Here is a 24937-nt window from a genome sequence, read left to right on the forward strand (position 1 = left end):
GAGGGAGTGCACCGGACCTCGCCCGCCTGTATGCTTGTATCCGCGCATCCTCCCACTCGCGGCAACGACGTTCTCAGATATTACCGAGTCGTCCAGGTCACATAATCTCAGCTCAGCTGATTTCTCCGGCCTGGTGACCCGGACTTTTTCTACTGGCAAGATCACTAACCTTGCAGCTAGTGAGTTCGCTTTGTCGCCGGTATCGGCGCCTGGCACTTCTAGGATGCGACATCCAGTCACACCCAGCCGGAACCGTAGGTCGGACAACCTCGTATGCATGGCATGTACCCTTTCAACCCCTTATAACCCTTCTATCGCATCCAAAAGTATCCTATGTGCTTTCTCAAGATCTAGAAATAGAAATAGAAATAGAAATAGAAATAATCTTTATTCAAATAAACTCATTACAAGCACTTTTGAATAGTCATATTTTGATTCTACCACTCATTCGGTATGCAGATTCATCACAAGAAGAATGAGCAAGAAACTTGTGTGTTGCTCTTTTTAATAGATGTTTTTTTTTTATATAAATAATTACAGTATAACAAGTAAGAGGCATGCGATAATCAACATAGAAGTCGCTACGCACTCATTATTAATGTAATCAGATAATATTGTCAGTGCTATGGATTTAAAGTTTTTCTATAAAAACATTATTATCGTTAACGAATTCTTCAATTTTATAGTAAGCTTTTTTGCAAAGGAACTGTTTTATTTGACATTTAAATCTTTTTTCTGGCAGATTTATAACATACTCTGGTATTTTATTGTAAAACCTTACGCAATTGCCATAAAACGAATTACTATCTTTAGCCAAACGACATTTAGGTAAAATCAGCTTGTTATTGTTACGAAAGCTTTTATTAGCGCAACCACTAACTCTTTTGAAACTGTCTATATTCCTTCTGGCATAGATGATATTTTCATAAATGTATTGAGAAGCAACGGTGAGGATATTTGATTCCTTAAAACACTCTCGCAATGACTCCCTGGAACCCATACCATAAATGGAGCGAATGGCCCTCTTTTGTAAAGTAAATATTGTAATTATATCAGCTGCTTTGCCCCATAACAAAATACCATACGACATAATAGCTAAAGTACACAAGTTTAGCCGTTGCCACGTCTGTTAATTGTCTAATTCTTCTTACCGCATAAGCGGCAGAACTAAGTCGACTCGCCAATTTAGTAATATGAGCACCCCATTGCAACTTGGAATCTAATGTGATACCTAGAAATACAGTATCGTCAACAAAATTAATAGATTTATTGTCCAATACGATTTTTGAATCTACCGGCCTTACATTGGGGAGAGTAAATTTTATACATTTAGTTTTATTTGCAGTTAGTAGCATATTATTTGCCGTAAACCATTTTAAAACATAAGAGAGAGAACCGTTTACTTCGTCCATATCATCAATATGTCGATTGACTTTGAATACTAATGAAGTATCATCAGCAAACAGAACTATGTCAGCTATCTTTTCTACCATATAAGGAAGATCGTTTATGTAAACTAAAAATAAGAAAGGACCCAGAATAGAGCCCTGAGGAACACCCATTTTAATACTAGTTCCCTCAGACTTTACACCATTTATTTCAACAACTTGCATTCTATTATTTAGATAGGATTTCATCATGCATAGTGCTTCATATCTAATACCGTAATGTTCTAATTTGAGTAAGAGTGTTTCATGATCAACGCAATCAAATGCTTTTGAGAGGTCACAGAATACACCGATAGCATCCTGAGACCTCTCCCAACAGTCAAAAATGTGTTTCATTAAAGCTACACCAGCGTCAGTAGTTGATTTACCGGCTGTGAAACCAAATTGCCGACTGTGAAGCAGTCTATTTATTTTAAAGTGTTGAAGCATCTGATTGAGCATAATTTTTTCAAACACTTTACTTAGTACTGGTAAGATAGAAATGGGCCTATAATTACCTACTTCAGTTTTATCCCCTAACTTAAAAAGTGGAGTTATTTTGCTATGTTTCATTAAATTGGGAAAAACACCGTCAAAAATACATTTATTGAAGATAGTTACTAAATATGGAGCAATAACATCTATAGCGGTGTTAATAACTATAACAGACATGCCCCAATGGTCTTCAGTATTTTTTTAAATTTATGTAAATTTAAATGTAACCGGACACGAAGCAACATTATCAATAAGGAATGATTTAGCTGTACTTGGAGAAGAGTCCAAAGAGGACGTAATATCAGTTGGAATACTAGCAAAAAATTTTTCAAAAATATTGACTATTTCTTTCGTGGACGTTACTAGTTTATCATTATAATTTAACGTAAAATCATTATATGGACTTTTAACTTTGCCAGTTTCTTTATTAATAATATTCCACACTGTCCTAATCTTATCCTTGGATTCTTTAATTTTTTTATTTAGATAATTAGACTTTGCTACATTACATACCTTTTTAAAAGTTTTTGAGTATCTTTTTACATAATTTACGAATGTACTATCGAAACGGTATTTTTTTTGATCATATAAATCAAATAATATATTTCTACTTTTATGAATTCCCTTTGTAGCCCATTCTGAAAATTTTGTTTTGTTACTAATACTGATAGTTTTTTTCTTAAAAGCCTTATTATATTCGTAAGAAACAATATTGAAGAAATCTGTATAAAGTTTGTTAGGTTCATCAGATTGAGGACAAATATCTAATTTACTACGAACTCATATTTTAAATTTATTTATCTTATAACCAGTCAAGTCTCTTTTTAATAAATTAATTTTCCTAATTTTGTTTACGTGATTTGGAAAAATTACTATTTGACCACAGTGATCAGAAGGAAGATTGTTTATTATTATTTTATCTAAATATTCACTGTTGCTAAATATGTTATCCAAACAAGTAGCAGACGTGGCTGTGATACGAGTGGGTTCGTGGAAGACATTACTCAAGTCAAAAGATTGAAATAAACTCATTAATTTAGTTTTTGTGGTGTTATGTGATAAAATGTCAACATTGAAATCACCACACACTATAATTTTTTTGTTAATATTAAATACTCTTTTTAAAATATCTTCCATTACCTCTTCAAATAACTTATAATCACTATTTGGAGGTCTATATACACACATAACTATATAATTTTCTAGTTCCACACAGGAAATTTCAATACAACACTCAACGGAAAGATTGCCAATATCACTACGTTCTTTTACTTTTATATTATTTTTCACCAATATCATGGAACCTCCTCTATTTACTATTTTTCTATTAAAGCAGCTGACAATATTATAATTATTTAAGCTTAACATCATATTGCTCACTTTGAGCCAATGTTCAGTTAAACATAGAACATCTATATTATTTTGTTCTAAAAACAATTGAATAATTAATTCACAGCCGAAAAACTTTGTATGTTCTAGTGAACAATTTTCAATTCTGATAGCTTTCCCTTTGTCTTTTTCAGCAGTTTAAATCTGCAGTCATATTTAAATTATTGTAAATAAAATGATTCTTGCTAGAATCCATATTTATGTCAATATGTTCAGTATGTTTAGTATTAGCATTAGTACAAGTACTACTAATTGGATTAGTGCAACCCATTATATTACTTATAATGGGGTCATTTATATTATAAGCTAGTAAACTAGCTATATTTCTTATTTGTTTTTTAGGCAGATAAAATCTATCTCCAGTCATACAAAAGTTTGTAACAAATTTGTTACTATCAAAAAATAAAAAGTCATTATGACGACAAGTCATATTATAAATTAAATTATTAATATAATATATGAACTTATTTTGTTCAATAGTCAGAGAACGACAGTAAGGAAATGCACATAAAATTATTTTACCTATGCCCAGCTCAGCAATATTAAGCAAAGAGTTTACAAGTTTAATGACATGACTTTTTTTTACATATAAACAGTTGCCTAAAGCAATGACTAATGTGGTTAACTTATCATACCTACCATTAACCACCTTATTTAAAATATTAGGCAATGAAGCACCAGGTAGACAATTATTTATAACATGTTGAGATAAACTTTCTGATAATGAACGGCCCAAACCCTTACCATATTCATCTGAATAAATAATTGTCCTTCGTACTGGTGCAACATTACAATTATCAGTTTTTAAAGACAAGTTAGAATTGAGTAAATTTGAACAAGGAGTGATTGACTCAGTCAAGACTGATGTGATTGACTTATTGTTATTTCCATTAGGATTAGACTAATTGTGTACCAAATTTCACTTAAATCTGTTCAGTAGTTTTGGCGTGTGAGACTGACAGACAGACAGAATTACTTTTACAGTTATAATATTAGTAAGATATTTAATAAACTAACTAAATTCAATAAAAAAGTTTCATAGATCTGGCTCCAATAATGGCGAATTTACCTAAAATCTTTCGTCCCCTATTTTACTTTACCCCCTAAGGGTAATTTTATACAAATTTTGAATGTCATATTCATTTATATAATCAACAGCTTCAAAAATAGGTTTCAAGCTCCTGGCTTCCAAAAAGACGAATTTACATAAAAACTTTCATCCCCTATTTTATTTAACCTCTTAAGGCTAACATTTTTATAAACTTTGATGGCCTATTTATTTATATTTAATCAACAGCCTCAAAAATAAGTTTCAAGCTTCTAGCTTCAAAAATGACGAATTTACATTAAAACTTTCATCCCCTATTTTACTTTACCCCCTTAAGGGTAATTTTATACAAATTTTGAATGTCATATTCATTTATTTAATCAACAGCTTCAAAAATAGGTTTCAAGCTCCTGGCTTCCAAAAAGACGAATTTACATAAAAACTTTCATCCCCTATTTTATTTAACCTCTTAAGGCTAACATTTTTATAAACTTTGATGGCCTATTTATTTATATTTAATCAACAGCCTCAAAAATAAGTTTCAAGCTTCTAGCTTCAAAAATGACGAATTTACATTAAAACTTTCATCCCCTATTTTATTTTACCCCCTTAAGGGTAACATTTTTACAAAATTTCATGGCTTATTTATTTATAGTCAATCAACAGCCTCAAAAATCAGTTTCAAGCTTCTAGCTTCAAAAATGACGAATTTACATAAAAACTTTCATCCCCTATTTTATTTTACCCCCTTAAGGTTAACATTTTTACAAAATTTCCAGGCTTATTTATTTATAGTCAATCAACAGCCTCAAAAATCAGTTTCTATCTTCAAAAATGACGATTTACATAAAAACTTTCATCCCCTATTTTATTTTACCCCTTAAGGGTAAGATTTTATACCAACTTAGTATGTTATATTTAATCAACAGCCTCAAAAATAAGTTTCAATCTTCTAGCTTCAATAATAACGAATTTAAATAAAAATAATATCCCCTAATTTATTTAACCCCCTTAAGGGTAAAATTTTTAAAAACTTTGTATGTCATATTTATTTATATTTATTTAGCAGCCTCAGAAATAAGTTTCAAGCTTCTAGCTTCAAAAATGACGATTCTTCCATACAATCTTTCATCCCCAATTTCAACCCCTTACAACCCTTTTTTCGCATTAAAAAGTAGCCTATGTCCTTTCTTAGGGTCTAGACTATCTGTGTACCAAATTTCATGTAAATCGGTTCAGTAGTTTTGGCGTGAAAGCGAGACAGACAGACAGACAGACAGAGTTACTTTCGCAATTTATAATATTATAAGTAAGGAAATATTAGTAAGGATTTGACTTTCCCATTAAGAAACACAGTTGGAATATCTAATTCTCTGTTGGTAAATTTTCATAATAAATATATATTGATATTAATAATCATATACTAGGCATACTTGCTACAGGTGAATATAGATTGTTAGGTTGTTCTTCCTTTTTAGTCTAGCCTTCTTAATACCATCTTTTTTGTTTAAATATCCATTTCTTATGTATGGCTTTTTTTGTTGGTAAACTATCTGATTCAGTTCAAGTTTCGATTTTAATTAAAGCTTTTAATTCTTTGTCTATAGCCTTTTTTCAATCATGTTCTTTTATTGCATCGTTCTATGTATTTCTGTTTGACTAGATTTGCTACATTTGTGTCATAATCTTTTAAGTAATGTGGTTTTCTTATTGTTCTTGATGTCTTTCGTAATATTGATGTTTCTATATTTTCTGTTTCTTCACTTACATACAGGTATATTTTCTCGTATTTCCTGAATAGTAGCCGCTTCAAGTTCCGGTACAGTTTCCCCAGATTGATTCTACTTTGTTATAAATGGCGTTTTTGTTTATAGTACCCTTAGGACCTTATGGTTTTAACAGTAATCGTCCGTCATGGTATGGAGCATATACTGTTACCGTAGACGGGTGCATTATTGTCATCAATAAAAAACTACGATAAGAAGTGTATGGTGTCGGAGAGGTTGAAGAGTAATCGTCTATCGTGGTATGGACATGGAATGAAGATCATATCCTAAGGAAGGTGTTACATATAAATGTGGATGGTTATAAGGGCAGAGGAAAGCCGAAAAAGAGATGGATGGACTGTGTGAAAGGTGATATGGTAAGAAAGGAAGTAAATAACGAGATGACTGCGAACAGAGATGAATGGAAGAGAAAAAAAATATTACGACGACCACAAATATTGGGATAAGGAAGAAGCAGATGACGATGATAAGAAGTGTATACTAAAATTTTACTTACGTTTTCTGTTGATCTCTTCATTATTCATGGTTTTCAATTTTACTCGTATCAAAATTACATTAATTAAAAAATTGGCCTTCAATAGGTTAAATTCATGAGTATTTAAAATTTTTGCTCTTATTGTGCAAGATACACAAACACTTTTATTGTGATATATGCATTTCTCTAATATTATAATATAATATTTTTTATAAACAAAATTAACACGTCGTAGTGATGAGTTGCGTATGAGGTTTACATTGCCGTTCAGTGTTATATATGTATATTACATCGTTCTTAATATATGTCATCAATGTATACTTACTATAATTATCAATGTTGATGACAACTCATACATTGATAACAATATGGAAGAATCTTATTACTCGCAATAATAATGACTCTTAGTCGATTCGAGTAGGTAGTTGGCGCTTCAAATAAAATGTTTGTCTGTCTTTACATAGAATTTTAATCAAAACAATACTTTTTATATTTAAATATTCTATAGAAGTACAACTTAATAGTACCTTCTACATTAGTACAGCAACATCTAGCGCTCCCTAAAGAACTTAGTTATGTATTAAGATAAATTTCCTAAACAAGAACTGGAATGGTCTTTAAACTTATGGTGTACTAGCTGTGCCCGCGACTTCGACCGCGTTTCGTTCTTTCATCTTCTGCTTCAATTCCTTAGCTTATGTCCTTTCTCAGTGACTAGACTATCTGTGTACCAAGTGTCATTTAAATCGGTTCAGTAGTTTAGTAGAGAAAGTTTCGCTTTCACTCCTAAACTACTAAACCGATTTAAATGAAATTAGAATTAAAGACAGAGTTACTTTCGCATTTATAATATTAGTATCATCATTACACAGTACAAAGCAAAGTCGCGGTCGCTGTCTGTCCGTTTCTATGTATGCTTAAATCTTTGAAACTACGCAACGGCTTTTGAAGCGGTTTTTTAAAATAGATAGAGTGATTATACAGGAAAGTTTATATGTATAATACATGTACACCCGGGTGAAGCCGGGCCGAAAAGCTAGTATTAGTATACTAGTAAAGATAAGGTCAAATCAAATCGAAGTTATTTGCGAAACGTCAATATGCGTATGTTATCGCATGCACGGCCCAACCAAATTTGGCTAAGGCGATGTATTGTATGTGTTTGCGATACATTATTTGTGATTATATGTATAATCATTATATATCATTTCAATTATTAGATATTTAAATTATCAGCACATTATGTACATATTGCCAAATATCATCACAAGTTCTTAAACATAGTAACGTCAGCTACACTGGCGTCACTTGCGTTGTTTTCGTCCATGCTATCTCAATTATTTAACACGTAGGTTATTATAATTAAGCAAAGAACAAGCAGACATAACTGTTTAAGTGGATCAGCAATAAATGTCTCACCTCAACCGTGTTCGAGTACTAGAAGACTTTGACATCCCCTTATAGAGGGTGCTAGTGTGCCAACCGATCAGAGCAAATGCTCGTGTACTCGGCCATAGTTTAACAACTCATTATTTCTTAATTACCTAACTACTACTGATCTGCTTGTTATAATTAAATAAAATATTGTTAAGAATAATGGTTATTAGATTTCATGTTTTTGTTACAATATTCAGCTTTAAGTTAATGTTGGCAGTCGATTGACTTTCCTAATGTATATAATAAACTAGGTGTACACGCGACTTTGTCCGCGTGGAATTTAACTTTATTTTACTCCTTATTACATCTGTTACCTGCCAAAAAAAGTCCCGTCAAAATCGGTCCAGCCATCTCATAGATCAGCCGGAACAAACAAACAGACAGGGAGACAAAAATGATAAAAAATGTTATTTTAGTGTATGTACCGTATTTATATTCATATGTATGTAGTAAAAAACGGTTATTTTAATATTACAAACAGACACTCCAATTTTATTTATATATATAGATTACGGCAGAAAACTGAGCCTTAATTTGTGTTTTTAAAATTACTAAACATTCACAGAAATATATTTAATTAAATCTGTTCGGTTATATTTATAATAGTACAGAACAGATTAAAAATAATCCTAGCACTGTAAAATATGCGTAACTAGATTAATAATTTCAGATTAGATAATTGGACTATTATCTGATCTAAATAATTAATTCAAACAATTTTACGGTGGGGATTTATTTAGTGTACAATATTTTAAAAAATGGTTCAAAAGTAACGTAAAAAAAGGTCCTATATAGTGGCTATGATTGCGACCTCAATTTTGAACTGAAATAATTGATTAAGTATGAATATAAAACCTCCTTGGCCATCTAAGTATATTTTACTTTTTATTTACGTAATGATTCGAAATTCGAAATTTGAAAATTATTATAACAAAAGTTTGATACCATAACATGGCGTATTAATAATTCATTTTTTATTTTGTAAATTACTTAATATTAAACACTAGTGGATAAAAGGAAGTGGTATTATTTTATTGGATCCGTTAAACAATAATTTTACAATTTTCATTTAATTTTCCTAGAACGTAATACAACTAACATTCAATTATAATTTCTTATTTACAAAGATTTTAAGACGGGACAGTTTCCGAATCGTGCCAGTGCCGATTTATATTTTTGTTGGGGTTTAATGCGCAGGGGTAGTAATATATTTACTACCCCTGCGTAAAATACAAAAGTAAAATATGTCAATAGGAAAATTCACGAACAGTAGAAGACATTTTTATATATAAAATATTCGTATGGCCAGACATAAATTTAGTAACCGAATTTTGAATATATAGTTAGTTATTACAATTTTCAGTTTTTGTACACACTACAGCCTGGTGTTTATTTTTTATTCTTCTATAAATAGATTTAACTATTATTTTTTAGCAATTTTAACTGGAAGTAAATGACAGGTTCTTTACATGTTTTCGAGGGTGCTACACTCTCGGAACCGCATCAGCCTTTCACTAGGACACATAATACAACTATGTTAACCATCTTAGAGTTCCTTGTTCCTGGCTCGGCTGGCTGGGCTAATGTCTACTGTGCGAGAAAAACTAGATCACCGAGAAACGTGTATGAACAGCATATCTGTCACCACACCACATCACTTGCGTGGCACTCCTAAGTACTAAGATCTGTTTATATGGTGTAAATTCATTCTTATATGTTCACAAACACAAATATAGGTTACAAAAGAAATAAAACAAACTGTTCGACTACAGAAATGTGCGAGATAAAATCAATGTGACTTTATCTCAGACGAGATCGATTTATCTTAGATATTGCTGACGATATCTAGAAACGTATATTTTTTTTATAATTTGTTACTATATATGCTACTATTAAATCAATGTAATAAATAAATTATTATTATTATTTATACATATATTTTATGTCTCCCTTTGATGGTGTGATGGACATATTATTATTATGCAAACGCAACAACGACAACGCAGTAGGATTGATGAGCACATCATGGCAGTATGCGCGATGCTAGTACAATAAGTATTAACAGTTATCAATATATTGATTGTTATCAATTATTACTTAGTCGATTCGAGTAGTTGGAGCATCAAATAAAATGTTTGTCTTTATTATATCTGTGTACCAAGTGTCATTTAAATCGGTTCAGTAGTTTAGTAGAGAAAATTTCGCTCTCACTTCTAAACTACTAAACCGATTTAAATGAAATTAGAATTAAAGACAGAGTTACTTTCGCATTTATAATATTCCCTCCCTTTGATGATGTGATGGACATATTATTATTATTAATAATCATTTTATATTCATTAATAATATTATTAGTATGTCAAAACTTTAGGGCCTTAGAAGACGTCAACCATTAAATTATTGTGCATTTTATCTAAACAATTAACATCTTTTAAAAACAAAACAATAGCGCAGTAAGTAGAAATGGACAAACAAATAATTTTCTATATTAATATTTTTTTTTATAACACAGGGGACAAACGAGCGTGCGGCACACCTGATGGTAAGTGATTACCGCCGCCCATGAGCACCCGCAACACCAGGGGAATTGCAAGTACGTTGTCGGCCTTTTAAAAAGGAATAAGCTCTTTTCTTGAAGGTTTCAATACCGTATCGGTTCGGAAATACCATTGCTGGAAGGTGATTCCGCAATGTGGTTGTGCGTGGCAAACAATATATACATATATAATTATATATATAATTTTCTATAGATACAGATAAAATAATATTGCAATATTAGGCACACAAAAGATGTAATGTGTGGAAATACGTAAGTAGAATATCTAAAAGAGATGATGCTTTGTTATGATATTGATTCTGACTCATGTCAGAATGTCAGAATCAATATCAGCTTTCACTCCTATTCAGTGATAACAATAAAACGCACGCGTTGCATCATATTTAAGTATTTTATTGTCTTTATTAAGAAAATTTGACATACAGACACAATGGCTTTCAACAACGAACTACACACATGTAAGTAAAAACATGTTTTTTGACCAACATACATAATTCTATATGTAAATAAAAACTTTTCTTTTGATAGACATACATAATATTGACTTTTCTTAACCGATAACAATTTAAAATATTATTTCTCAATAATATGTCACTATCATCTGCTTCTTCCTCATCTCATTTATTTGTGGTCGGCGTAATACGTTATATTCTTCTATTCATCCCCGTTCGCAGCCATCTTGTTATTTACTCCCTTTCTTGCCATATCATCTATCACACAGTCCATCCATCTCTTTTTAGGTCTTCCTCTGACCTTAGGATATATTTTAAATACACGAATTTCGAACACTGAGTCTGAGTGGTCGAAATTCGACCATAGACAATTAGAATTATTAGTTTGAACACTATTAAAGCTCTATTGTCAAAGACTATATTTCTGTGAGTAAAAATCAAAAAGATTCAACTCGCTATAGTGTTTTCTATCTATTTCTGCATTTTTGTACAAATTATAACTTAACACTAAGTGACCGTGCCTTGTTTAGACTTGTATTTTTATATAATATATATTGTACGTGTAATGTTTGTTCTTATTTATTTAATGTATATTTAAGTATAGAATAAAAAAGATATCAGCATTCTGCACTCTTTCTCTATATAAACTCATCATCTGGTTCTTCCTTATCCCATTTATTTGTGGTCGGCGTAACAGAGATGAATGGAAGAGAAAAACTCTTCCATTCATCTCTGTTCGCAGTCATCTCGTTATTTACTCCCTTTCTCACCATATCATCTTTCACACAGTCCATACATCTCTTTATCGGTCTTCCTCTACCTTTATAACCATCCACATTCATATGTAACACCTTCCTTAGGATATGATCTCCATTCCTACGCATTACATGCTCATACCACGATTACTCTTTAACCTCTCTGACACCGGCGCCACTTTCATACTTCCTCTGATGTATTCATTCTTTATCTTGTCTATCCTCGTCACACCACGCATCCATCTCAACATTCGCATTTCAGTTGCATGCATTCGTCTCTCATCCCTCGCCTTTGCGGGCCAGCGCTCTGATCCATACAAAACAGCAGGCGGATCATGGTCTTGTAAATTTTGCCCTTAACTTTAAGGGGAATCGTGAGTCGCACGTCGTCGACGTAACCTGCCGCCATTTCAACCAACCAGAGTTAATTCTGTGCTTTATGGTTCAGTCTAATTCGCCATTGCTTTCTCTATATAAACTATAAGTGTGCAAAGATTCATACTTCTAGTTTTTGTAAAAAAAGGCCTATAAGTGTACAAAGTTTTTGTTTCACGTATTAATATAGTATATAGGTATTTTATTATTAAGTATATTATTATGTTAAGTATTAGTCACAAATATGTGACGTGAACAAAGACCTACATATATATACACGATACCTACATATATATAGACGATATGATATCGTCATATATAATATATGACGATATCATATCGTCGTGAACGAGTGCTGCTTGTAAGGACTGGTCTGTTCTTATCACTATGACTGACTTAATTTTATTGTGTACTAGCTACTCGCCCTGGCTTCGCGCGGGTGTACATGTATTATACATATAACCCTTCCTCTTGAATTACTCTACCTATTAACAAAAACCGCTTTAAAATCCGTTGCGTAGGTTTAAAAATTTAAGCATACATAGGGACGGACAGATAGCGGCAGAGACATTGTTTTATACTATATAATGATGATGATGATGATGATGATGATGAGTATATTTGACCATAATAAATTAGTGCTAGTTGGTGGTTTGTATTCACATTTCTGTAAAATGTAAACTTACAATGATTAGTTAAAAGAGCAACACGCATGTTTCTTACTCGCTCTTCTTGTGATGAGACAGCTTTCCAAAAAAGCGGTAGAATTAAAAAAAATTGTTTTCTAAAGTACACTATTCGAAAGTGCTTAAATTAAGTTTATTTAAATAAAGGATTTTCTATTCTATTCTTTTCTATTCCCCTCCGATCGACCCCCCATCCAATTCAAACGGGGATCAATATTACGACGGCCTGAGCAGAGGTTCGAACCCCTAGCGGTGCCCTCAGACTAAAGTCGTATCTCTCAGGCGGGTTGGTCTTCCGCGGGTTATAATGCCATCTGCACTCGCCCCCCTAGCTGTAAAAGCCAGTTGCTCCCAACAGTACAAGAGTAGTCCGAAAAAAAAGATCAGAATAGATCTTACAATAACAAAAACAATTGTTTAAGTCTAATGCACTGTAAATAAATCTATATCACATGTCTTCTAATTTATTTTATAAATATTTGCTATAATGTTGTATCTAGTCTCAAGTTAAGCTAGCCAAAGCTTCTGTTATGGGTATTAGATAACTGATACAAATATAATAATAATAATCTCAGGACAATTCACACAGCGCCGTCTAGTCCCAAGTTAAGCTAGCTGAAGCTTGTGTTATGGGTACTAGATAACTGATACTAATACATAGATTTTTTTTTTCGTAAATACATACGTATTATACATAGAAAACACCCAGACCGATACAAACAATCATGCTCATGAATACAAATGTTTGTGCCGTGCGAGGAATCGAACCCGCGACCATCGGATGTAAAGCGGTGTGCTAGACCGCTATACCACCGAGGTCGTCAAATCTTATATATAAAATTCTCGTATCAGAGTTTTCGTTACCATACTCCTCCGACCTTGACCGATTCTTATTAAATTTTGTGAGCGTATTGAGTAGGTCTGAGAATCGGCCAACATCTATTTTTCATCCCCCTAAATGTTAGGGGTAGTCCACCCCTAATTTTTTTTTATTTTAGGGCAAAATAACGTTTTCTGGGACAGCTAGCAGATATATAGATATACTAGCTGTCTCGGCAACGTTGTTTTGCTGCATTTGTACTAATATCGCTATTAAAAAATAGGGGTTGATGCTAGAAGCTAAATAATTATAAAAAGAAAATAAAATATGTCGAAAAAATAAAAAAATATAAATTTAGGGGTGGATATCCCATCACTTAGAGGTATGAAAAATAGATAGTAGCAGATTCTCAGACCTATTCAATATGGATATAAAATTTCATAAAAATCGATCAAGCCGTTTGGGAGGAGTATTGTAACTAACAATGTGACACGAGAATTTTATACTTAAGTGCCGGTGTTTAATTTAGTTACCACACATACATATTATACATAGAAAATGCCCAGATCGATACAAAAGATCATACTCATGAATACAAATGTTAGGGCCGTGCGTGGAATTGAACCTGCGACCATCGGAAGTAAGGCGGTGCGCGGTGTGCTAAACCGCTAGATCACTGAGGCCGTCGATCATATCCGAGGACAGTTACTCTAAAAAGGACGAAATAGATACTTCCGAGTAAGTAATTATTTGTTGAAAATACATCAAAATAGTGACACTTTTTTAACAGACTATTCTTCTCATTTCCAGTTAGCAATCTGAGTGCAGACTCGTATTCACTACCAGATCCAGAGATGCCAATCGGACAGGAACCCTCGAATTCAGACCTAAGATCTCAGGTCATGCAGGAAACACAGATGGGTATTGCATGTTATGTTATTCTTTTACATCCATCTACATTACGATATGTTGAGTCTACCATCACTTCGGAGTTCTTTCGAGCAAAGAACATTCAAGAAACTCAGCTCTTATTCTTAGTAATTCCCAAAGTGGTCTATATCGACCCCAGGGGTCTAAGACGGCAAGAGATTACGACAGCGGTCATCTTGTTTTTACTTTATGTTTTGAACACTAAACTTTACTACAATTAGAATTTTACAAAAAATCAATACCAGGTAAGAATGGGGGTCCAAAACCGAAAAATATGGCAAGGAGTCTACGACACAAAAAAGGTTGGGAACCTCAGGTCTAGAATATAAAAATTTCATCGTTCTAGCTTCTATACAATCTTTTATCTCCCGTTTCAACCCCTTACAACCCTTTTTCCCGATTAGAAACAAGGCTGTGTTATATGTCCTTTCTCAGAGTTTAGACTATTTGTGTACCAAATTTCATTTAAATCAGTTTTAGTTCAGTAGTTTTTACGTGAAAACGCGACAGACAGGTACAGTTACCATGTGGTGTGCCTCGTTGCCTAAAACTGGGACATCTCAAATTAATAACCAAACGAGAAGCACTGAATCACTGGCAAGAAATGCCAGGATTAATACATTCAAAAGACCTTATATCGGGCTTCTCGACCAAATACTCCAATAGATTACTGCAATTGAGTAAAAACAACATATGCATGATGACTAGGGCCCTCACAGGACACTGCAAATTGAACAAGCATATGGCTAAGCTAGGCCTATGCACGACAAGTATCTGCAGATTCTGCCAAACTGAAGAGGAAACGCCGCTTCACATCCTATGTGGTTGTAGCCCACTCATGCATAAACGAAATATCTCCTTTGGAAAGTTTACACTCTTTCCCGAGGAGATAAAAACGGTCGCTCCTAAGAATATCCTTCAATTCTTGTCCCTGACGGGTCTAGGTAGCGAACTCTGAAAAGGGCGAGCACAATAGATCTATGTAGGTCGCAGTGCTACAGGTGCTACACATCTGACAATAGCCCAAACAACCCAATAAAAAAAAAAAAAACAGTTACCATCGTATTTATAATATTAAAATAAGGATTCTGCGTTTTCAGTAATGGCGAGAGCCACAGTCTTCAATCAGCCAACAAATCTGATGCCACTCGAGATATCTTCTGCACCCATAACTGCAGAGCCTCCTCACTCCTTACCAGAAGAACCACCTGATACTCCAAATAACTCTATTAAATGTTGTATTATACTGTAATTTTTTTTATTATTGTGACTATGAATTACATAAGGTATTATAACAACCCCTGTGATCTAGTGGTTGAAAGCAGCGGTAAGTTAGCGGGTTCGATTCTAGCATTATACAAATACATGTATTCATGAGTATAATTGTAATATGATGAGTACGTATACTGTATGAATGATTGATCTGGGTGTTTTCTATATATTTAACCCTTGCTTCGTGATTAGATGGCGCTGCAAATTGACTTGAGTAATGTAAAACGTTTCGGAAACTATCATCCCAAAGGTTCTTCAACCGAACCAAAGGCCATTGTGAAGACTGACCTAACTGACCTTGAAGTCTGACTCTGGGTCACCTCTCTGTACAGCCGCTCCGAGCCGCCAGCAGTAGTTGCTTGGAGTTCCGATCATGGAGCTCGACCTAATTGTCTACAACACCAGATAAAGAAACACGAGTAGTCCGATTAATATACCGAAAAAAATCGATGAATACCGAAAAAGAATCGATAATCGATTAGCAATCTCTATATAAAGCTATGTCCAGACTTGGTTTATTAAGGATTATTTAAAAGAACAACACACAAGTTTCATGCTTGTTCTTCTTGTGATGAGACAGCTTTCCGATAGAGCGGTAGATTAATTTTTTTTTTATGATTATCATTCATTCAAAAGTGCTTAAATTAAGTTTATTTGTGTAATGGATTTTCTATTGCATTCTATTGTATTCTTATAATTATTTAATTATAGAAATTCATTGTTTGATTATAAAAGTGTAGCATTATTTTCAATATATAAAATGCATTTTACTTTTGTCTGTTACTGTATTTGTAGACAGATAAATAGATACTATTTTATTCATTACATTCTGTACCTCAAAGATGCTATGTGATTGGTGATTGGAGATAAAAAAAAATGTCTATCTATCTGCGTGTGTACTTGTTACTTTATTTGAGACGAATTTCGTAGTTATGGACGAACTATAGATTCATGTCTGTTGTTGACGGCCTTGGTGGTCTAGCGGTTTAGCACACCGATTAATTTTCAATGGGGTTCGATTCCTCGCACGGTGAAAACATTTGTATTCATGAGTATGATGTTTGTATTGATCTGGGGATTTTTTTATATATATTATGTATGTATTCACAAAAATTAAAGATCTATATCAGTTGTCTAGTACCCATAACACTAGCTCTGCTTACCGTGGGACTAGATGGCGCTGTGTTAATTGTCCAGGGTTATATATTTATTTATGTTTGTACATGTGAAAATAAATCCTATGAACTTGATATCTTTCTCCAGTGTGAATATAGCTTTACTATAACGTTATATCACTTTAAGTGAACGATACGATATCATAATAAATTAAGTTAAACTTTGAATTTGTACACATTCACTGCGTTCTATGCAATTGTGGTGGATATATGAAATATACAGTAATAAAGAAATATGGACCGAAAGAAAACAGTTCCAGGAACAGGACATGGTAAGCTGAAATTCTTCTTATTCGATACGCTGTTATCAGAACGGTCGTATCACGACGTCATTATGTAGTAGAGGGAGAGGCGGATGTCATCCGCCGTAGAACAGCCACTTCTCCCTACTAGTTGCCATTCTAGTAAACGCGTGGAGTGGATCGCCTACTGCTGCTTTGACTTGGTCGGCCCATCGCATGGGTGATCGTCCACGAGATCTAGTACCGTCAACCCTACCCTGTATAACAAGGCGCTCTATTAATGAGTTGTTTCTACACGTGACCAAAGAAGTTAAGGATGCGCAATTGTGTTAATGTAGATAGACGCTGCTTGATGCCGAGTCATACGCGTCTTGACATCCTATATGCAGCCCCCTTCATTTGAAACCAATGACCAGGTACATGTAGGATGAGACCACTTCGCAATTCGCCAATTGAGTAATTTCAGGTGAATTGCTATTATACAATCATAATCTTGAATAAGTTGAAATATTATTCGCCCCGGCTTCGTCCGGGTGTACATACATACATATAAACATTCCTCTTGATACACTATATCTAAAAAAAAAACTGCGTCAAAATCCGTTCCGTAGTTTTAAAGATTTAATACATAGGGGCATACATAGGAACGGAAAGACAGCGACAGCGACTTTGTTTTATACTATGTAAAGATAATAATAGTGATATTTTCTGTTTTGCGGAAGCATTCTGTAAGGCGTTAGCAAATTGAATATGAAAACGGAAATAGTAATTATTCAATGAACTATAAATGCAGGATACGCAATAATAATACAATATTTATTGTGTTACTACCGTATTTATTATATTAAGGCAAGGATTTTGTGTTTTCAGTGACGGCGAAAGCAGTCTTCAATCAACCAACAAATCTGATGCCTCTCGAGACATCCTCTGCACCCATAACTGCAGAGCCTCCTCCTACCTTACCAGCAGAACCAACTGATACTCCTGTTTATTCTATTAAATGGTGTGTTATACTGTATTTTTTAAATAAAGGAAATATCTATTAACTAGATGTCCGCGACTTCGTCCGTGTGGAATAGTGACTTTGGAGAAGTTGCGGGAGCCAATCACGCTGTTGATAGTAGTGCCTCATTAGTTCACGATGTAAAGTACTCACTCAGGTATTCCAAATCAGGAAGTGCTAACATTACGCATACACGGCTACTTTTTACCATCGCACCGCTCGCCATCGACAGGGAATTCATCCCCACACGCTAGAACCTAAGTGGTCTCGGACAGTGCGGTTTCAGAGGAGCTTCCTCCCGCGTACACTTAGATTGTGGAATGAACTACCTGTCGAGGTTTTCTCGAGAGACTACAGCATGGGGTTTTTCAAGAAGGGTATATTAAGGTGTCTTAAGGGTCGGCAACGCGCATGACACCTGTGGTGTTTCAGGCGTCCATAGGCTACAGTAACCGTTTACAATCAGATGGGCCGTATGCTTGTTTGCCACCTACGTGGAATAAAAAACACATTTGGCGCTAATGGTACTTTGAATTAGCTTTTGGGACATCAAATGACTACGTATACATAAGGGAAACCTTACGCGCTCAATCAACCTGTCCGATTGATCCCCCGTCCAATACAAACGCCGATCATAATTACGATGGCCTGAGCCGACGCTCGAGCCCCTAGCTGTGCCCTCAGACTAAAGTCGTATTCGTCAGGTGGGAGCTGACCTTCAGCTGCTCCATAAGTCCTTCCTTTGGTGGAGTGCCATCTGCACTCGCCCCTATCATCAAGTGAAGCTGTAAAGGCCAGTTGCGGCGTCGAGCGATTTGTTTTTCGGTCTACTCTAATGCTGTTGATTAGAGTAGACCGAAAAACAAATCGCTCGACCAATAATATAATAAATTATATTAATGGATTAGCTATCTAATCAATACTTATCCTTACTAATCATTACTAATAGTATAAATGTCAAAGTAACTCAATCTGTCTGTTTCGCTTTAATGCAAAAACTCTGGACCGATTTAAATGAAATTTGGTATACAGATAGTCTGTTTAAAGGGAAGATGACAGTTTGTACGGTAGTATCGTCATTTGTAATGCTAACTTGAGCTTGAAACTTATTTTTTAAGCTGTTGATTATGTATAAATAAATAGTTTGTAAAAATTTTCCCTAAAGTGGGTAAAATAAAATAGGGAATGAAAGTTTGTATGGAAAATCGTCATATATGAAGCTAGAACTATGACTCTTTTTTCTTTAGCTACTTTGAGTTAGATTATTGAATAGTTTTTCATTATTGACCAATGTTACTATAACATGCAGACGATGTCACAAGCACGGCTAGTATAATATAAAGCTATGTCTACATCTTGGTTCATTATCATTATTTAATTGTAGAAGTTCATTGTTTGAAGAGTGTAGTATTGTGTTCAAGATATTAATTGGATTTTTTTTTGTTTCTGTATTAATAGATATTATTTTATTTACATCTATAGATACATATGCAATATCTCGTATTAGGAATTAGTATAATTTTATAGAAAGCAGTATATTTTATAAAAAAAACTAACTGTCCCCGCAAATGTTTTGCCATGTAAATTAAAATCGCTATTAAAAAATAGGGGTTGGTGATAGAAGGGTGAAAATTTAGCGTTGTATGTATTTTTTACATATATAAAAAGTCGCTGTCGCTGTCTGTATGTATGCACTTAAATCTTTAAAACTACGCAACTGATTTCGATGCATTTTTTTTAAATATAGTAATACAAGAGGAAGTTTTATATATATAATACATGTAACCCGCGCGAAGCCGGGGCGAGTAGCTGGTAATAAAGCGGAAGAGTTTGTTTGTTTGAACACGCTAATCTCAGGAACTACGGGTTCAAATTAAAAATTATTTTCGTGTTGGATAGTCCATTTGTCGAGGAAGGCTAAGCTATATAACATGCTACGATCAATAGGAGCGGTGCTGAAACGTAAAATATTGCAAAAGGTGGAAAAATAAAACGCAGACATAGTTGTGCGGATCAGGTAGTATAAAATATACGTAAATAAAACAGTACATTAAATTAGAGACCAAAATCATTACATAAAAAAAAATAGAAAAACAAATACGGCAAAAAAATTTACGGCCTTGTTGGTCTAGCGGTTAAGCACACGATTTTACTTCCGATGGAGTTCGATTCCTCGCACCGTGCAAATATTCATAAGTATGATTGTTTATATCGATCTGGGGAGTTTTGTATGTACAGTCTAATACCCATAACACAAGCTCTGCTTACCGTGGGACTAGATGGCGCTGTATTCATTGTCTAGAGTTATTCATTTATTTATGTCTGTACATGTGAAAATTAATGCTATGAAGTTGGATGCTAATGATGTTGATATCTCGCTCCAGTGTGAATATAGCTTTACTATAACGTCATATCACTTTAAGTGAACGATACGATATCATAATAAATTTAGATAAACCAGAAACTTGTACAGTCTATGTCGTTCTACGTAATTGTGTTGAATATACCAAATATATTGTAGTAAATAAATATGGACCGAAAGAAGAAAGAAATTACAGGAGACGGTAAGTTCGAATGTTATTATTATTATTATTTTTTTTATATCATAATTTGAGCGCGTTTGACCGCAATCTCACCTGATGTTAAGTGATGATGTGGTCTAAGCTGTTACACGCAAGCTCAAATAGTGCCTTCATTCTAGACTTGAAAGACCCAATGTTGTAAGAGGCAGGAAAAATAGACGCTGGTAGAGAGTTCCACTCCTTAGCTGCTCGCATAAGGAATTATTATTAATTTCTGTATTGCAGAAGCTTTCTGTAAGGCGTTCGCAAATCATTACATAGAATAAAGTCGCTGTCGCTGCCTGTCCCTATTTATGCTTAAATCTTAAAAACTACTCAACGGATTTTGAATCGGTTTTTTTTATTAGATAGTGTGATCCAAGAGGGAGGTTTATATATGTAATATATGTACACTCGTGCGAAGCCCGGGCGAGTAGCTAGTTAAATATTAAAAGGAAAATGATAATTATTGTATGAGTTATAAATTCCTGACACTTATTGCCTGATGGCATTAAATAGCACACTTAATGCCATCAGGCAATAAGTGTGCTATTTATACAAATTTGTGGGCAAAAAAAATGTTATTATGTATATCTTAGTACAATTGAATCTCTACCATGGTTGATTTATCACCAAACTCCTAAACTCCTAAATGCCTATTTTTATTTAAATAAAAATTTAATATGCATTTCTCTGCATTCCTGGATGGTTTGAATCGATAGATAATAATAACATTATCATAATTTTGTATTTATTTTAATTATTATTTTCACGTACCCTCAAATGGGTTGAAGCTGAAAATCAGTGTTTTGTTCCCTGAACAATGTCCCACGCTGAGCTTCGACCTTTTTGTATTGCTACAGATCACACATAATAACACAATTTTATAAATCTTATATCGTATTATGTATTGTCTATTGTTATGAACATGTTGTGTGTGATTAGTAACAAAGAAATAAACGATATATCTATCTATTTATCTATCTAATCAGAACAATTCACACAGCGCCATCTAGTTCCAAACTAAGCAGATCTTGTATTATGGGTACTCAAAACAGATATATATTTACATACATTTTATAAATACATAGGTATATAATATATATATAACACTCAGACAAATAATAATCATGAATATAATTTTTTACACCGTTCGAGGAATCGAACCCGCGACCATCGGTAGTTAAAACTAGGTAATAAATAAATAACCCAGCGCTATCTAGTCCCACGGTAAGCAGAGCTTGTGTTATGAGTACTAGACCACTGATGTAAATACTTGATACATTTTTTTAAATACATACATAGAAAACACCCAGACCGATACAAACAGTCATACTTATGAATACAAATGTTTGTACCATTCAAGGAATCGAACACGCGAACATCGGAAGTAAAGCGGTGTGCTAAACCGCTAGACCACCGAGGCCGTCTAAATAAATAGATAGTAGATAAATGTTATATTTGCATCTATAGGATACGCAATTGGAAATCAAACGCAATGGACATCACGTCATCATGTGACGTCTGTGATAAACTAATAACACATGACTTAATATAATTTATGTTTCAATAATATTGTTATTATTTTAATTTTTTGTACACAAAATTGTATACTTGGCGGACTTAATGCCTGATAGCATTTTCTACCAGTCAACTGTTGATGCCTGATGGCATTCTCTATCAGTCAACCGTCGCGCTGACCAGAGATAATAAGGCGGTGCAATATGGTCCATGTTTCAGTTACAAAAGCCATCATGTACAATAAACCAACCTATGTGATGCCACAAAAGGAAACATCTAAAACCTCAAAACCAGATTCAAGTGTTCAAATGTGTAATATGTAAGTATAATAATATATGTATTTCTTTTTTGTTAATGGTACATTTAGGTAAAGAACTCACGGACTACTCTAATGCTGTTGGCCTCAGTCTTTACAGCTTCACCGGATGACCATCATCCGGTGAAGCTGTTTTTGTTATTACAGAATAGATTTTTTTTTCGGTCTACTCTAATGCTGTTGGCCACAGCTGGCCTTTACAGCTTCATCGGACAATAGGGGGCGAGTGCAGATGGCACTCCAAACGTGCAGAAGGACTTATGGAGCGGCTGAAGGCCAACTCCCGCCTGACGGATACGACTTTAGTCTGAGGGCACCGCTAGGGGTTCGAATCTCGGTTCAAGCCGTCGTAATTTCGATCCTCGTTTGAATTGGACGGGGGATCGATCGGGGGAGGTAAATTGCTGTGTGGTGTAATAATTATCATAGATCAATAGTTAGAAGAATATTAATTAATGTATTTTTTCATTATTACATATTATTAACCTTCTTTATGAGATGATGTTGAAACTTGAAGACGGCCTCGGTGGTCTACTGGTTTAGCACATCGCTATACTTCTGATGGTCGCGGGTTCGATCCCTCTCACATTATATGAGGATGATGCATGTGATGAAAGAAATTTTCTTACAATATTATTATTAAAGTTTTAACAGATAATAATGATATATATATATATTTTCTTTTATAATTTTTTTTCAATAGCATATGCTGGTAGTCACTCTATTCTCAAAATTTTGAATTTAAATGAAATTTTATTATTGTAAATATGTACAACATTTAAAAAAATATAAGAGCTGAGTTTCTTGTCAGTTCTTCTCATTTCGAAATCATTCCGAACTGACAGTAGATTTGACATATCATAAGAGTCTGTAATAGACCTACATAGATATTTTGAATTTTGAATTTTATAATCATGCAATTAGTCTACCAGTGAAAGATGATTCACCATTGAGAATCCAGCCTCAGATACTCCAGCTTATGCCAGGTTGTTAAAGTCTGGTATTTTACGTCTCATAAGACGTGCCATATAATCAGGCAATGTTAGTTGAACAGCAAGTTTATTCGGATGTCTGTCCAGTTTGATTTTATATTTTTTTATTGTCTGTGATTTCCGCCTTGACAGATTTGATCCCCAGGTGCTGATGAACCATCGAGTTACTAATAAATAAGTTGTTTTCTGTAACGCAGGCGGCGTTACAGAAAAAACAAACAGGTAAAAATTATATATAAAAATATAATATTAATAGTGTCCCTTTTTTATGATTTCAGTGTACAAATAGGCGGCAACTCCAAAGGTATGGATGAAAATCTTCGCAACTTCAAATCCAGTATCACAAAAATGCAAAGAAATCTACCTGACAATACAGACAACAAATATATATAAATATATGTGTATATTATGTGATACTGCACCTACTTTTGTATTTAAATATCATTAGTATAAACAAATGAATTTTCATAATAAGAATTTGAAACGTTCAAGAAAAGGAATAACCTTTTAAAAGGCCGCACTTGCAATTCTCCTGGTGTTGCTTCTATTCCGAATTCAAAATATGAACGAACTTGCGGCTCACCTGATGGTAAATAATTACCGCCGCCTATGAGCACCCATAGGAATGCGTAGCGTGCATTTTTTTTTACAATTATTAATATAGCGATATGTAAGTAACATCTTGACGTTTTTATTTAATTACACAATTTAAAAGTGTTATATATTCTTTATTGCATAGATAATATAGAAATAATAATAATAATAAAACTCTATATTGTGTGCACAGATTAAACAATAAGAAAATAAAGTAATTATGAAAGGCGGTCTTATCGCTAAAAGCAATCTTACAGACAAACTAGAAGAGAGGACTTATGTATATAGAATAGGTAGGTGACACACATAATACTATTTACTATACTAATAAATATACATACATACATATATACTACAAACTGGAAGAAATGGGAAATAATCTTTATTCAAATAAACTCATTACAAGCACTTTTGAATAGTCCTATTTTGATTCTACCAATCATTCGGAATGCAGATTCATCACAAGAAGAATGAGCAAGAAACTTGTGTGTTGCTCTTTTTAATAGATGTTTTTTTTATATAAATAATTACAGTATAACAAGTAAGAGGCATGCGATAATCAACATAGAAGTCGCTACGCACTCATTATTAATGTAATCAGATAATATTGTCAGTACTATAGATTTAA

The 24937-nt window shown here is 33.7% G+C and overlaps 1 long non-coding RNA gene across 2 annotated transcripts; it reads left to right on the forward strand.

Moving 5' to 3' along the window:
* Window positions 1-18201: 18201 nt before the first annotated feature.
* Window positions 18202-24154, forward strand: LOC131848566 (uncharacterized). 2 transcript variants are annotated; one of them, XR_009357767.1, is made up of 3 exons: window positions 18202-18325; window positions 22627-22726; window positions 23994-24154. It is a non-coding gene; the product is annotated as an uncharacterized LOC131848566 (long non-coding RNA). The 2 variants fall into 2 exon arrangements; XR_009357768.1 differs by lacking the exon at window positions 18202-18325 and adding an exon at window positions 20875-20889.
* The last annotated feature ends 783 nt before the right edge of the window (window positions 24155-24937 follow it).

Source organism: Achroia grisella, unplaced genomic scaffold (genome assembly GCF_030625045.1).
Source record: "Achroia grisella isolate CSIRO2021 unplaced genomic scaffold, CSIRO_AGI_Agris_v1 utg5586, whole genome shotgun sequence".
Taxonomy (NCBI): domain Eukaryota; kingdom Metazoa; phylum Arthropoda; class Insecta; order Lepidoptera; family Pyralidae; genus Achroia; species Achroia grisella.